General features: G+C 44.6%; 1 protein-coding gene across 1 annotated transcript in view; it reads right to left on the bottom strand.

Annotated features, from left to right (window-relative positions):
- RASGEF1C (RasGEF domain family member 1C) overlaps positions 1-17,101 on the bottom strand; it is a 67,929-nt gene that overhangs the window by 27,918 nt on the left and 22,910 nt on the right. The gene's annotated exons all lie outside the window — the stretch shown is intronic.

Raw genomic sequence — 17,101 nt, 5'->3', positions numbered from 1 at the left:
CCAAGCAGAACAGAGCTGGTCATTTGAACCTCTGTCCCCCTGAGGATGAGGCAGGGAGGTTTTAGGGTGCCACCTAAGGGCTGCTCAGAGTGGACCTTGAGAAGCGCTCTGTGGCTCCCATGGGACAGAAGAGTCAGTGAGGAGGTAGAAGCAGGAGTAAAGTCAACTGGAGAAGGATGGAAAACTGAAGGGAGTTGGAGGGAATGGAGAACATAGGAGCTGAAGAATCGATTGGAGAGCAAGGAAAAGAGGAATGAGGAAGAGGAAGAAGGCAGACACCTGCACTGTTTTTGGAGCCTCAAGTTAGTCCTAGGTTCTATGTCCTAGATTTATACTTAGGTACTAAACGTTTGAAACAAGCATCATGGAACGGTTTGGATTGGAAGAACCTTAAAGCTCACCCAGTTCCATGAGCATGGAATGGGCATGGACACTTTCCACTAGAGCAGGTTGCTCCAAGCCCCTGTGTCCAACCTGGCCTTGAACACTGCCAGGGATGGGGCAGCCACAGCTTCCCTGGGCACCCTGTGCCAGCGCCTCAGCACTGTGTGAGGTCTCCACGCTGCCACGTGTCTGTAAGCCAGGCAGGGTGTGAAGCCCTGGGAGAGGCTGGGAGCTGGGTCCCAGCACTGTGGGAGATCAGGCTTTATGAGCAAAACTTGGGTGACTTCACCCTTCAAAGAGGAGACCATTCCCTGGTGCAGTTACTGCATCTTATCTCCTTGTGAGAGGCTCAGCAGGGCTGGGAGCACGGACTGCTGTGGGCCCTGCAATCAAACAAAGAGGAGCCCAAATGTCAAAACCAACAAATCCCTGCCTTGACTGAGAAACAAAATAGATGGCATGGGTTTTAGATTCAAGGCCAGCATAGCTAAATGTCATCCCAGACAGAATGGAAGTATCTAGTTTTAATGAATGTGCAGATATGCCTGTTAATAAGGCTCTGAGAGCAAGTAATTACTGCTTTTTGTACACAGCTCAACCTCTGTGTAGTAAATGGGAGAGACTGCCAAATCCCATTTGTTACTTCTAACACGCTCCGTGTTACGTCTTGTTTCTATGGCAATAATCCCCAAAAAGGATTGCATGTCCATATAGATCAAGAAATAAATCTCGTGGACATGTAGCTGTCCAGATGAGGAAAAGGAAAAGTTACAAGAGCTGGGAACTTACAGGACACATCTGGCTTCAGCATAAAACAGAACTCGAAGTAGTAACTTATTCAGTGCAACCCCTCACTGTCAATGCCATTTTTATTATTAAATAGGAATGTATCTAAACAGAATGTTGCCTGAAGTATTGCATCTTATTACATGAGAAATCTTGCTGAAATACACAGTAATGCTTCTTAAGAAAAAACTTACCTTTTTCTTTTGAACTGAATAAACCCAGCTGTACAAGTGTCACCGAGACATCTATCCTGGGTATTGCTAAGAAATCACATTGGATTGTTTGTTATGGAGCTTACCATCTAATCTTGGTTTTGGCAAGGCCTGTGTCATACCTGAGCTGGGTGCCTGGTTGCTACCTCACTTGCCACTGAAGATGACCTGAAAGCTTTAATTTCATGCCTTTTTGCTTCCTGTTAACTAACACTGTTATGTTCACAGCAGGATGAAGGCCAGTGGCTCAGAGAATAATAAATTCTTGCACTGCTAAGCTTGGTAATAACTAACATGAACGTCTGGCAGATGGGAATTTAGGACAGGAACTTCTCTGCTTGCAACACCTGATTCCTGTTCTGCAGAAATCAGAAATGCAGTTTCTGAAGTACCCTTTTCAAAAGTACTAAATAGAAACAAGATCTGGCTTTGAAAGAGCCCAAATATGGGATTACCTGCACTAGGCAAAGACGAGGTTATGCTGTCAATCACCTGCAGAATACAGAACAACAAGGGAAGCACTGAGAGAGGAAAACAAACAAGCAAACAACCTCAAGGAGATCTGTCTTATTGTACTGACAGTGGTTTGGGCGATGGAAAGGCAGGCGTGTAGGCAGACAGACCCTTCTCTGAAGAGCACGGTGACTGGATGAGAGACAAGATGGGAAATTCCAGTTGAACCTAAGAGAGAATCCCCCCCTGAGCACCGTGTGAAATTGGAACAGGGACCTGGAAAGGATGCTCAACTTCTATCTTGAGCAATCTGAGTGAACTTTGAAGTTAGCCGTGCTTCAAGTGGGAGCCTGGACCAGTGACCATGAGACATCCCTTCTGATTTTCTTGTGACTAATACAGGTCTTTCTCAAACTGTTGCAGTACTGCCCTATTTCTGGGCTTTTTAATATAAAACTTGGCAAGTAAAAATCAAGTCCAGCTCCTTAGATATTTGTAGAGAAGTCCATGTTGGGCACAAAACCTTTATTCCACTTTTCCTGGAAACAACAGCTTGCATGTTGTTAACTTCTAGAAAACCCGTGCCCAAAGCAGGAAAACTGAGCAGGACACAGCTTAAAGGATTGCCTTGCACATCCTTGCTTAAAGGATTTAATCATGCACATCACATGGGCCCACCAATCTGCAGGAGGAGAGGTGCAATGGTCTAGAGCATGGCTAACAGGCTGTGCCTTCCTGGTGCCAGGCTGGTGACCTGGAGCAAAGCCACAAGGGTACGTACCCCACCAGCCTCCCCAGCTCCACTGCTGCTGTTACAAACATCCCCATGGCAAGTGCAGTTAATGCTTATGTGGACATGAAATGTTCAGGAAACATTTCATGTGGTTTTCAGCAGCTTTGATGTGATAAGTGTTTTATCCTTTATCAAAAACTTAATCATGCTGTTTACTTTTGATCTTCATTTCATCTCTGCCTTCCATCTGCTCTGCCTCTCTCAAGGGGAAACAAGAGCTGGTACCATGTGAGGAATGGAGCGGGGCTGCAGACTTATCTTCCCACCCACTTAACTTTCAGATTAACAAAACAAATAAAGCCCTTCCCACTCCTGGGATGAAAGGCACAAGCTTTTGACAATCTCCCACCAGAACTACAGGAGCTAGAGAAGATGCTAAGGAAAGGTATGGAGGGTGCAGTGTCCATCTGTGCCATCAGTGTCACTCACTGTCCTGACCATGGCAGTGGGATCCTCCTTACAAGAACTCAGGATGTGCAAGTCACTGCTCAGTGAGCATGAGCAGGGGATAAATCAAGGGTACAAGGGACTTATGGTCAAGCATAATTTGTCAAGGCACAGGCTTTAACAAATATACCTAGTCTAGGCTGAGTTAGATTAGTTCTCACTCCCATCTGGGAACAGAGATGGGAGATGCCTTCCATCTGATCTCAATCCTGGAAAAGTCTTTATTGATCAAACTTACACCAAAACCAGAGTTCAAGGAAACGAAGATGGATCACACTAAAACATTTTGGAAAACATCTTAGACAATTCTTGACCAGATTTAGTAACCACACCTATTAATCATTTCTAATCTATGTGATACTGGGAAAGCTTTGCTGAAGGATTTGATCTGCTCCAAAAGCATCAAGGACTAAGGGATGGAACAGAAGGAAAATACAAAGAATCACAAGCAACAAGCATCTTCTCTAGATGGATATTGTCCCAAATGATGTAACGGACCACATAGAGCTGTGGCTCAGAGCAGACATGCAGATTTCCTCTCCTTCAATGTTTATTTGCAATACGACCAAAACCAAGGCCCTGTTTGTCCTAATTCACATACAGGTCAAAAAAAGTTACTGCTGTGATGGAGAAACAGTAGGATAGGAAAGTGGAGCCAAAAGTGATGCAGTTAAAACCACAGATGGGAGAAGAACCAACTGCCAGTCTTATTCACTGGGCTTTGGGGTCCAAGCTTTAACAAGAAATACCATCTAGGTAGCTTGGAAAAGCTCTGACTCCTAAACTGAGAAACAAATAGATACTGACTGAAGAAGCAGAAACAATTGTGCTGTGGAGCAGGCTGCACAGTGAAGTCACATTCTGAACCCTCCCCATTGACAACTTCATAGTTGCTAGGACTCAGCTGTTTGCAGATGCATTATTGGGCATGAAGACACTTTTGTTCAGAGGCCCTTCTTGTCTTTGCCTCGTGCTCTGTTTGGGTTGGGACACAGCACAAGTCCTTCAGCTGTTTCCCATGAAGCACTCTGTGCCCCATTCCCTGGGGAACAAGCCCTGCTCCATGCTCAGCCAGCACAGTCATGTGTCATCTGCCTTGGTACCTGCCCACTGCTGTCATACAAGCCTAAATACTGGTAAGTCAGCAGAAACTTCAGTAACAGATGCTCATTTTCCTTCATGCTACTTTCAGCAATCTTCCAGCTATTCATCTTTGCAGACAAAAAAAAAAAATAATCAGCAGATAACCATAATGAGTTAAAATTCAGATTTTTCTCTATTTCTTTTGTAGGGAAGGAAGAGAAAAAAAGAAGAGAAAGAATTCTAATGGTTCAGAAAGCAAAAGGAAAACCACTGCTTCCCGTTGCCAAGGCCATGCTTATAAATGTTTTTTTCAGTAAAAGTACCTGGCATGAACAAACTCAATGTATTTGATGCTGATGTAATTAGGAAACTGGCAGCAGATGTAACTTTCTTTTCACCTTTTCTTCACAGGCCATAAAACATTCAATCTACAGGGCACGAAGTTGCGTGATTGCAGAAAACTCAACCTGCCAATCTCAGTACTGTTGGAAATGGTTAAATGAGCAATATAATGAAGCGTCACAACTTAGAAACACAGAAGAATCACAAGGGAAAAGAACCATGGGACAGGAAAGATGGGCAAAACATTAAACTACAATATTCTCCAAACCCAGTAACTCCGATTACAACTCAATATGGGCTGGTTCCTTCCCTTTTCCTACCCACTCCTTGCAGCAGCTGAGGCACTTTATTGAGATTCCCATGAAGGAGATTGCAAGAGCAGCAAGTGGATTTAAGGGATTTGGGTATCTAATCAGAATTAGTTCTGATTCTATTTCCTTTCATCCCACGTGGTTCTCACCTCTTACTCATCTCCTCTCTAAATCACTCCCCTAGAGAATTCATCCCCACAGTCCTCTCGTGTGGAGCCTCCTTTGGGTATTGCAGATCAGGAGGGGAAGGAAAACAACTGATGAACGTAAACCAGCAATTGCAAGAAGCAACCCTGGGGAAAGTAAAGGGAAAGGAGAGCAGAGCAGTGGGGAGCAAGAGGACACTCTACAATGTGCTGTGTATGGCACTCCAGAGCAGTGAGGGGATGCGGACCAGGATTCCCAGGGTGCCTGAAGACCTTTTTTCTTATGTGAAATTTCTTTTGGGGGTGACAAAATTCCACTATACAAATGGCATATAAAGCACAAACCCTCTTCATAGAGTTCTTCAAGGCAAAAGTGAAACCAAAGTGACCTCTGCTGTGAAAAGCAACTACAAACACTAAAGAACTTCCAACTCCCCTGTGAAAAAGCGTTCTAATCCTAAAGAGCAATTCCTAAGATTCTGACCAGAAACAAGGCCCAGCACCTCCAAACCAGCATTTACGTTGCTGAGAATGTAAACGCAGAGAAGCCCTCAGGTCTCCATCCCCTCCCTGCCAGCACTGGGCTAAGTCATAGAGCAAAGGCTAACAACGGTCATGGCAGGCACAAAACCAAACCCATTTCCTCCTTTGCAGCACCCCTTCAAAGCAGAAGGGCCCGGTACAAGCAGCACCTGCAGCGTTAACTTCATTCCCTTACAGACATTGCAATGTGACAGGAAAAAGATTTAATTCAAACCCCACAGAAATTACTGGGCTCTGCATCTCGCATATTTACTCCAGGCTAGAACAAGAGCTTCTGTTCTCTGAGATATGCACATCGCTGCATTCAAAGCCAGCCAACAAGGAGAGGCACCAGCTGAATGTTTTCCATGGTGTCAGTAGGAATGATCACAGCTACTCTTGTAGTAGAGGTTTATAAGCTCTACTATCTTGCTCTCAAAATACTACAGTGAAAAACCAACTACACTGGCCAATTACCTCCAAATCTGATGGACATGCCTCAGAAAGAGGCCTGATTTACAGGCAAGGAGGCATTAAATCAATTACCAGCATGGTACAAGCAAGAACAAGGTCACCTTGCTGAAGGAATATTTCGTGTTTATGCTCATGTCAGGGTATTCTGTTTGATAGAGAAAAATGAAAACCTGATTATCATGAATTTGGGAGACTGGTCTAAGGCAGAATGTAAATCAGAAACGAGAAGATTTATGGCCAATTAAATTGAACTCCAATCAAAATCCCATTCAGGCAACAGTTCCCTGGGGGCTTCAATTTGTTAGTGCCACCTTTTTTTAATAACTTTCTTTTTCATGTAACATCAGCAAGAATAAAAGCCCCTCAATAACAAGCGGAGCCATGATCACGTTATTTATCTTAAAATGCCATCATTGCCTGGAATCAGAAAGCACTGAAAGGATGCACCGTAATCACTCAGGAACAACCCCCATAGAGCTGCAATGAGTATAAAGCCTTTTTTTCTTGGGCTCAGAACAATTTCTCTTTTCATTAATCTGGTTCAAGTCTGAGGTATTTCTCCTGAGTCAGAGCGAGTTGGCAATGACCCTGGCAGGAGCCTGAATGCAGCCTCTGATGGCTCAGACCCTGTTCCAATATTGCCTGTGAAGCACAGGGCCGGTGGCGTATCTGTGCCTCATCATTAATGAATTTTCAGCGTTATCAGAAGTAGAATGCCTATCACCATGTTCCAGATGCCCTTGACGGTATTCAAATGTATGCTAAAGGCAGCAGTCTGGATTTCTTTCACTTTAGGCTAGGAAATCTATTTTCTGCTCTAATGTGCCACTCTTCCCTTATGCCTCCTCCTTCTTCCTGTGTTCCTGGTAAAACCCTTAGACAATATCAAAACTATTCTGGTGTATAGGACTTTTTTCTTCCTTTTTAAAAAGAAATAACTAGCTTTTTTTTTCTTTAAGAAAAAAAAAAAACATAAATGAAACAAGGAAAATGAAAGTTCTTAAAATGGGAGTGAATTACTGAGCTTTCTGTTAAACAGAGAATTGCAGAATTTGCCCTGAGTGAACCAGGCATGGATGGAGAGGGGAATCCCGGAACAAAACCATGCAGGCAGCATTCCCAGAAATCACTGACATCAACAGGAGCCTTTTGGCTCAGTGCAGTCGTCACTGACGGGCCACTACTGTGACTGCCTGGAAATCAGTCAATGCTTGGATGTGGTGAGGAAGGAAGTTATTTAAGGATAACTAACAGTTGTCAATCTGACGGGCTGTGCGGTTTTGGGGCAGTCTGGGCTGTGGCATCATCAAACTCACACTTATAAATGAGAAACCTGCTATGGGAATTTATTTAACATCTAAATACAAGGGCACAACATCGCGACAGCCTTCAGACCTCAGCAGTTGCCTCCTCTCAGGAACAGCTTCTTCCAGGCCAAACCTAGAGGAATCAGAGCAGCTTAAAAGCAGCACGACAGAGTCTGCACCACCGACAGCTTTGCATGAAGCAAGGACGCTTCTCCCCATCTAAATGAATGCTGTCTCCACCGTATGCTGTCAGAATTACAATGGAAAGCCCGTAAATAAACCAAAAATGCAGATCTCAGTCCTCCTCTCATGACATCTTGGTGAGAACAAGCCCTGACAGGAATAAAAAAACACCTCCCACACTAAGCAAAGCAATGCTGCTATTTATGCAGAAGGAAGAAGGAAAGCTGTATATCAAACAAATAATTACAAGAGCAGCTTTATCAGTCCCTGCTGATTACTCTCAGCTCGGTTTGATGGCTCTGCCAGGGCTCCGCAGGTTGTTCGGAGAGGTGGATGTCACAACATTTTACTCACAGTTCTTTCATTTATTAGCACCTACTGCTACCTGTCTCTTAGTCAAAAATCTTGGCTTACATTTAGGAACTGCTCTCATGGAGCCTGTCAAGGAGGTTTAAAAACCCATAAATCATGTTTTTATACATATACACACACATCCGCAGACAGACTCCACACACAAATATGAATGCATAAGGATAGTTTTTGGGTGTTACATATGTACATGGAGTTATATAGAGGCACACATGCTTTTATGTAAGTGCACCCTCCCTCCCAGTATGTAAATACAGGGATTCAAATATCACTGCTCCAGTCTGGGGGGGAATCATTTCATTTAACCTGTTTTACTTCCCAAATTTACTAACTCAGTAAATGGAACAGTCTAATCTTTACCTTAGAAAACATCAATGCTTCTGAAGCGCTACATAAGCTCTGCCTATCACCAATATCAATTCATCACCACTGTTAATTACACTGTAGTCGAGCAACGCTCAGTTCCCCGATTACCACAAATGTCTCTTAGATTTTTGCTCCTAATTACCACAGTCTGCAGGCATCCCTGAGATTTATGTCCCATCACAAGACATCCTTTGCAGCAAGCACCTCTGTGCTTCAGTTTGCAGTGCCTAGCTCAGGGAACAGACAACCAAGCACCTGATTTATGGTGCTCATATCCCCTACCCTCAGCTTGCCTTCGAGAGCTGCCCACAGAATTGTGGATGGGAAAACTGAGAGGTCAGAGCTGAGCCTGTCAGTGATGGATCCAGACATGCAGGCTCCTCAGCCTAAGTATCCCCTCAGCCCTGGGCTGGAGAGGCATTGGTGATGATGCTGGAACACAGGACTTCCTTCCTACAAGGGAAGATGGACACATCTTCCATAGAAGGACTACACCAGGACATCAGGCTCCAGTCCTAGCTGTACATTTGGGTTATTTCACCGTAGCACCCCCAGAGTGCTCCAGCCTGATGAGCAGACTCCTGTGCTCTATGGCTAGGATACAGACACACCACCCTAACAGAAACGAGCTCATGAACTTCCCCTTTTGGAGTGCCATCTGCATCCGCTCCACGTCCCAGCACCCATCACTGCGGTGTGCCCCGAGGCAGGCGGGCACACACAGGCGCTTCTCGCACGAGGTGAGAAAGCAGCAGCAGCATCTGTAGCTGTCCCAACATTTAAACATATTCACGCTGGAATATGCTCAGCCCACGCGAGCTCAACCTTTGCTCGGGCAGGCAAAGAGGCTTCTGCTGACAGATGCTTTCTGGCTGCATTGAGTACTGAGAAGAAGCAAGTCTACAGCAGGAGAATAAATCCATACATCCTTCAGAATGAGAGGATTCCAGCTGCAGCCCAAGCACCATCACAGGTGAGGGTGCCGGGCTCACACAGGTCCTGCTGGGGCTCCCACACCATGCTCAGCCCGATCACCTCCTCCCCACAGGCAAGTCACCACCGAGCTGACTAATTGCTCATTAGCCAGAATTAACTCTGCAAGGCAGTTCTGTGATCACTGCTAAAAGTCTGTCATTAAAAGGGACTGCAGACATTGCAGACATTAATTCTTTGGTTCCTATCAAAGCATGAGCGATGCGATGCTCTGGCTTCCTCATTAACAATCTGCTCTTGGAGAAACATGGGAATTGCCCATTCGGAACTACCTGCTATCCATCCAGCTAACTCGCCTGCCTCTCACACTGACCACCACTGGGTGCAGCATAGAAAGGGGCAAGAAATACAACAGTCATTTGCTCACTACAGCAGCCTCTTTCTGCTCTTGAGTAATAGTAGATACAAGTTCATACTTCGAAGCACAAGATTTAATATTTACCCAAAACCTGTTATTATTGGTTATTCTCAGTGCCCCTATAAAAATTACAGCCTCCAAAAACCAGCAAGCAGAAGTCTTCCTAGAGTCATGGTCTAGGGAGCTCAGTGAAATGCACTGAATGTGTTGGAGGAGCTGACTTTAAATATTAGGGGATGAATTTCTTCTTGGCACCATTCCACTGATTTTTTTTGTTGTATAAAACCCAGGGGTGAACATGGTCCAAGATACACACAAAATGAGCTACATTCTGAACTGCACTTACCGACCTCATAACTCTTCAGCAGTTGAAATGTGGGTTACAAAGCCAATTTCCATAAAGGACACGTTCAGTCAACAGCGGGAGACTGTGCTGACGAGCTGTGTGAGCACACTACTGAGATATTTCCCACATAATCTACATTCATTCCATACTTTTTGGAAGCGCTCCTCAAAAGATGGTGTCAAGGGTGCAAATCCTATAGATCAGAGAGATACGCGACCCGTTAGAAGGCAAAAAGCTTTTTTAACTCATTATTCCGATGCTTTGAGAAGCCACAAACACACATAAGTTTCTCATCTCCCACTGACCTTGGAGGCTGCAGAGTAGCAGCTTGCTTAGCGCATAGGCAGCCCAGATGGGGACATGCACACACCCCTCCGAGGTGCTTGAAGAAGGACAAACTATACAGGGACACTGAAAATCCCAACTTTTGGCTATGGATAGGGACCAGCTCAAAAAGCTCTATTCCTTCATTCACCTTGCATGCTGCCTGAGCAACCGGGAGGTTTTTAAAGCAGCAACTACCATTGTTACGAAATTGTACTATTTTAATAATAGAACAAGCTACCTGATATGAAATCTGAATGCACACCAGAGTTGTTACCCTGTGGCTAAATGTCTCACCCTTACTTAATCTTCGGAGACTGCAGACCTGCTCAGACAGAGACATATACAACAGGACTTTAAACACTGTAGGGGAATTTCTGGTCAAATCATGCATGTACAGATATGCAAGTACTTAAGATTTCCAAAAGGAAGAGTCTAATGGCACCTGTAATCTCTCAAGCCCATAGATTTATATATGCAATTGAAGAAAACCTTTGACTTTCCACTCCACATGGGAAATGGGATGAATCGCGTGCTCAAATTAGGCATTGCCACATAGCTGGGGCCATATTCTAACCATTTTATTTCTGTTCAGTGGCCACAAACACAGCAAGCCCTTGAAATGAGCGTGACCACTCAAGAAGTAGGCTTCTGCTTCACATGGAGAAGGGGAGTCACCTCTGCTCCCCAGATACAACTGTCTGCTCACGTAAATATTTACAGCACCATTTAAATCCAGTCTCTGGTTTTTGCAATGTTTCTAGGAGTGCTAATACAAATCCCAGAAATGTGCAACGTGTCTTGAAACGTTTATTCAGCTAAATAATAATTCCAGTTCAAATAATTCTAAAGGAGCTGAGCCAGCAGCCTGTTTCAAACAATATTGACAGGAATGAGCAAACACTGATTTATACTCAAGTCAAGGCGATAACTACAAGAAACATACAGATTGTTGTCAACTGCTATAAAACAAGTCAGATTACGTGATAGGAGAGAGAGGCCTCAAAGGGTATTTTAGCACTACTTTGAAATTAAATAATGATAGAGATTAGTGGTCAAGTGTGTCTAGAACATGAACGGGCGCATGCATGGGCTCAGTCTTTGGAAACAGAACTCAGGTTGTACTCACACATTTATCGTCACAGGGGATTGAAGAAGGATGGACACGGGACAAATCGAAGATGTCCCTGCTAAATGCTTTGCTGGGATGTGCCCAGCTGCAGCTATGATGGGTGCAGGGTCTGAGAATCTGATTAAGACACAATCTGAACTCCATAAAGGAAAAACTGGAAGTGAGGAATGTAATAAAGTGCACAGTGAAACCAAGGTGTGGAGGTTGAATGCTGGTGCGTAAACCATACTAATTACACCAGAAAATACAAGAATGGCAGAGACTCACACAAACCTGCATCAAATTCTTCAGTACTACAGCTGAGAAATCAAAATGCCATATACAAAAAGTGATGCCTCTTCCTCCTGTTGTACCACACTCTACACTTTACATGTGGTGTACAGTTATTCTCTTCTTTGGGATGGCATTTTCCAGGATGCTTTCCTTGCATTTCAAATAAGCAAATCCCCATTTCAGCAATCCCTGCTGAAATTTCACAGTAGGAATTTCCTTAGTGAGACACACAACTACTGAGAGAATCCATTTAGGAGAGAACCAGGGAGGTAACCAGCTGGAAAGCCATGATGAAGGAAAGACTACTTGTTACATCCCTGAGGGAGACGGAGGAGAGTAAAAGTTAATGGAAGGATAATCAGGAACTCTGCAGGGATATCAGTTTATAGGCCAGGAGCATATATAACCGAGACTTGTTTGCATATCAAGAGACTACAGGAGAAGGTGTGACAGCCAAATGCAGCTTATGAAAATACGACTATCCGTAAAGCTGATAGCTTCTTCGCATGTGAAAACACAATCTTAACATTCAACTTGGCAAGTGAAGGCTAAATAACATCAATACATCTCTGTTCCAGGCTGCCTGTACAGTGAAATTCCTTATGCCAGTGTTTTCAGCAGGCATGCCTGGGACTCAGAGAAACAGGCTGGGGTTTTAGGGATTTCAGGGATCCCTGCTTTAAATAGCCATAAAAATGAAATAGTCAGGCTTTAAAAACAATGCGGTGGAACTGGGTGCCTGTTAATGGTCGCTGAAATAAAAACAACTCAAATTGCTCAAAATCACCCTGTTATGCTACAAGAACAGGACAAGATGCAACGCAGCTTTAGACAGAGCTCTGGGTATTTAAGTTCTTTGAAAAGTTTTAATAGCTTAAACTGCACAGAAGCTGCAGAGTCCAAAAGCATGGCTGTAACAGCTATTTCCCTACCCTGCAAACACCAAGAGCAGTGTGTGTCTACAGACATGTCACCTCACCTGGAGACCTCCCCATACCTCAGCAGGGCCAAGAGTCCCTGTCAATACTTGCATGGGAGCCCTTTGGGGACATCTGAGGGTTTTGCCCATATCTCAGTTCCTCCCATACTGTAGTAAGCATGTTATTCCAGTATTACCTCCTAAAGAGGTATCTATGAAGATCCCCCCCCCCCCCCCCGTTCACAACAATACTCCCATTCACTTCCACTCTGCACATTTAATAATCCCCTCAGCTTCCCTGCAACTATCACTGTACTTTGGCCAGATCCATGCCCTGACCTTCCTGCCAAGGCCAGCACAAACCCTTCCTTTCCCTCCCTGCTCTGGCCTGGTTGGCAGTATCACCGCAGCCTATTGAACAGTATGAAAAGGAAGGACTACCAAAAACGTTTCATTGGGCTAAGCAATCAAACGTAGGATTTTATTATTAGAATTGTTTTGTCAAAAAGGAGGATATCGGCCAAGATTATCTGAGTCTGTTTTGTGATCAATTCAGTGAAATCTTTGATGCTGGCCAAACCCAGAAATGTGTGGGAGATTAAGTTATTTAGCCCATTATGCCTCCTTTACCATACTAATGACTAATATTATTCTTTATTGTCCAGGGCATTTAAGTGTGTGCCTGTCATTCATAAATATGTAATCGCTTTCTTGTTTATAATTTGTATTATCAGAGTGAGTATTTACATGGTTACCACATAATTACCTGGGGAGAAAAAAGGTCTATTTACATATGGTACAATTCACCAACACTTTCCAGGACTGCAGCCCATTTACCAGCCAAGTCATTTCTCAGTGGGAACTCACGTCTGAAATTCCCAAATCCTCCCCTTTTAAAGCATCCCTTTTCATGTTAACCAGCTCTCCATCCCACCCCATGGCCACACCACACACCATGAGAGGTGGAGTCAAGAGCTTCTTCCTGAGCTCAGTCTGTCTTTATCCAATGCCCATTTCTACAAAAGCCTCCAGGAGTTTCCAGCTGCCAAGCGACCCTCCCCAAGGAAAGGCTGGGGTCCAGCACCATGTCTCCATCCTCTCCAGAATCCTGTGATTTCCTCTCACATCTGCAAATCTTTGATAAGCTTCACCTTCTCCAGGCAGTTCAATGACACTTTTGATTTGCAAGTGAGTTCAGGCAGGAATTTTACCCGATGAGTAGTTTTGCTATCTGCATGCATTTCGCTATCACATCAGTACTGGCTTTCTTCCAGCCAGGAGACCTGGAAGGATCCTGAAGAGGTCTTTGTATTCAGACCAAGCCTTCTGAGTCTATGAAAAATGACATCATGGTGTGGCAAACGCGTTCTTCCTACTGTAAATTTGGTTGGTGTGCAAAGTCAAAACTGAGCTTTTCCAGACTTGTCAGCATCTTGAGCTCAGTCTTGCAGCTAAACACCACGTTGGGTTCTTTCTACTTCACGTCTCGCACATCAGCAACAATAGGAACTCAGCAATCATAGAATAGTTAGGGTTGGAAAGGACCTTCAGATCATCTAGTTCCAACCCCCCTGAGCTGGCATTTTTGGTGATGACTCACGGAGCTGATTAAAATACAATTGCTTTCCCAGAGTTGGGCTGGCTCAAAGTGGCAGCAAACGTATCAAAGAGGTGTCTCGTAATTCCCCACCCTTTGTTCAGGAAATTAAACACACACAGAGAAGAGACGGATGCAGTAATGGAGTGTGTATTCTACCCTCGCTTGTAACCGGTCCAACTCTTAACTAATGGGGCTTAATGTAGCTGTAGATTATGATTCCTGATGGGTGGCTTTGCCCATGCTGAGTTATGCACTCTGAGAGGAGCAGAAACAAAACCACACACTCACCAACCGAAGCACTGAGAAGGCCTGAGTGAGCCTCTGTAAGTTAAAGTGACATTTAGTGGCATAACAGCCACATAACCTCGAGATAGAGGCTCTTAACCCATAGCAGACTTATTTCTAATGCTGTGTTTGTCACAGGTGACATGAAGTTACACACTCGCCAGAGAGCAGTGGCACACAATAGAGAAACCTCCAGCCTCTTTGAGGGCAAATATATTTGCCCTTGTCACCCAGTGAAAGATGGCAACCCCAGCCCGGCACAGATGTGCTGTAATCACACCAGCACAGTGAACCCGGGGAGGTGGAAAATTAAAGCAGCAAAGAGGCAGTGCCTACCTTTGGAATCCATTTATCTCAGGGCATGCCATAGCCCTCCTCTGCAAGACATCGCTGCTGTGCGCTGGCAACATCTCTGAAGTCAACAAATATTGACCTCTAAAACGCCAGCCAAGCTTTTCTGTATGAACGCTGGCTGTGACTCAGTGTGGGAATACATCTTCAAAAGCAAGAGGTTCAGACAGCATTCTCTTCAGTTCAAGTTGTTCTTCCTTCTTCCTTTTGTTTTTAGTTGCACCAGGAATGAGTTTTTTTGAAGCTGCTATTTTAGAGGTTTAGGTCTCAGAGAAGTTCTGCCAAGCCTGAGCAAAACACAATGTAATTTTGAAATTACAGTCTGACAAACTGCTGCTCTGAGAGAACGATCATCTTCTAAATGACTGGGCAGGCTGTCTCAAATCACTGCTTTACATGACCTAGAGAAGGGGCCACAATGATGTACAGTGGTCACTGCTCTAACTCTATGCAGGTCTTGGACTTCAAAGGCATCTGAACATCACCACATTGCTAATGAAGATCCTAGGGAAGTGCTCTGCACTGTCCTGAATTTGGTTACTGCGCTGAAACATCAGGATGGTACCAAGGCAAGTCTGCTCATGTCTTGTTACAACAGACTGATACCAAGCAGCTCTATTAAAAAGCAATAAATCATATCTTACAGATATGATTAAATCCCTTTGTGATATTTAAGTCTGAGCTGGTTTGAGCACTAGAGGATAATACATAGAGACTGAACACACAGGGAACAACAATGATCACCTGAGTCCGATGTTCTAGACAACAACCCAGATTCAAACTGGAGATGGGACTGAAAGAGCAGTGACACATGATCTCTGGGTCTCACCAGAAATGGGAGAATCATCTGCTTTCATTCCTCCAAACCCCTCTGCAGCTTTCAGACCTGTCCACAGTAAAGCAGTGCCTAGCAGAGGCGAATTAGTCTAGGATAACCCTGCAACATAGATCTTCCCCCTACACTGGAGCGATGGGCAATGGCACATCCACTCCTATTACAAAGGGCCAGGAAGCAGCTGGCTGAAACAGAATCCAATGATGCTACTCACCAAAGGAAAGTGGCTTGGAGAAAGTCCCAGACACAATGTCGTCTTTCAGCCCAAAACGAGCCCGTGCCCCGCAGTCATCCACGCTGGGTCCAGGCTGAGGGATAGCGTGTGACAGGCACCACGTTGCCGACAGTCTTGTTGGCAGGCAGTGAGCAGCTTTTTGTTGCTGGATGCAAACCCACGTCCTTCAGCTGACTGCCCAGAGGCCATCAGACACTGAACTTGCGTATCACCGTGTCTCTACGGCCAAGGCAAGCCACATCCCAAGGTGCCTCCTGCACCGTAGCTCCAGCCAAGCAACAAAAATAAGAGCTGTCTGGTGAACATTCAATCATGGCACAAGCTGATTTATCCAAGGTGGAATTCACCCCTCAATTTGCCCCAGGGGGAAGGACAAGTTCACTTTGAAGAGTTTAGAGACTTGGAAAATGCCATAAATTCATCCAGCTGGACACACTGCAGCCCAAAGCAGACACGTGTCCCCGTCCTGCAGCTTTAGCAGTCTATAGAGCTCTACTTGCTGCTGTCTGTAGCCCAGAGCATTAACACTGTACAAGATTTATGTTTAAAGCATATTAGTAACAGTTTTTAATGATGGAGGCATTTTAGCAAACAGTAAATTCTGCTGAAGCTCTGTTTGGCAGAGTTATCAATAATCCTATTAATGACAAGGTGCAATTTACAGCAAACTGGCAGTGGAAAGGAGATACAGGACTTATGTGAAACAAAGAGATAATACAATATTATTCCATTGACTGTGCTTTCTCTTAATTGCCTTGTTATGTACGCTCAGGGCGCACAATCTACCACGGATGAAGTTGTTTGTTCATAGAGCAGCACACAAGAGGGTTTAAATCCAAGATCCCTCCAGCTGCATTTCAGGATTTATTTCAAAGTTGCCTTTAATTTTTCGATTTTATACAAGTTTATCCTAATATTAGCAAGCACTCCTCTGAAAAGAAACTGCTGCGCTCGACTGTGCTACTTGCACCAGATTACGTGAGGGCTTACTGAAGCTTTGCTCGGTAAAACTGCACGCAGAGACATGATTCGCAAAGCGGAGTGCAGATCTCGTGTCCCTCTTCCCCATCCTGCAGAAGGGCTGCTGGCCCTCAGGCCAGAATCCAACTAATATTCATCTGTGCGTGTCCAAGCAACCCATGTTCGCTGTGCCAGATTCAGCGTAGTATCACCAGTAAAACCCTTGGCACGATTATGAAGTAACTCTACCACATCGAACGCCATCATTTTAATGTAACAAGCAAACTTTACCCCTAAGAATGCATCCATCCC

This window comes from Pezoporus flaviventris, unplaced genomic scaffold, assembly GCF_033815535.1.
Source record: "Pezoporus flaviventris isolate CSIRO_AGI_PZ_B2104156 unplaced genomic scaffold, CSIRO_AGI_Pfla_v1 ptg000023l, whole genome shotgun sequence".
Taxonomy (NCBI): Eukaryota; Metazoa; Chordata; class Aves; order Psittaciformes; family Psittacidae; genus Pezoporus; species Pezoporus flaviventris.
This window is presented reverse-complemented; position numbering and strand designations above follow the sequence as displayed.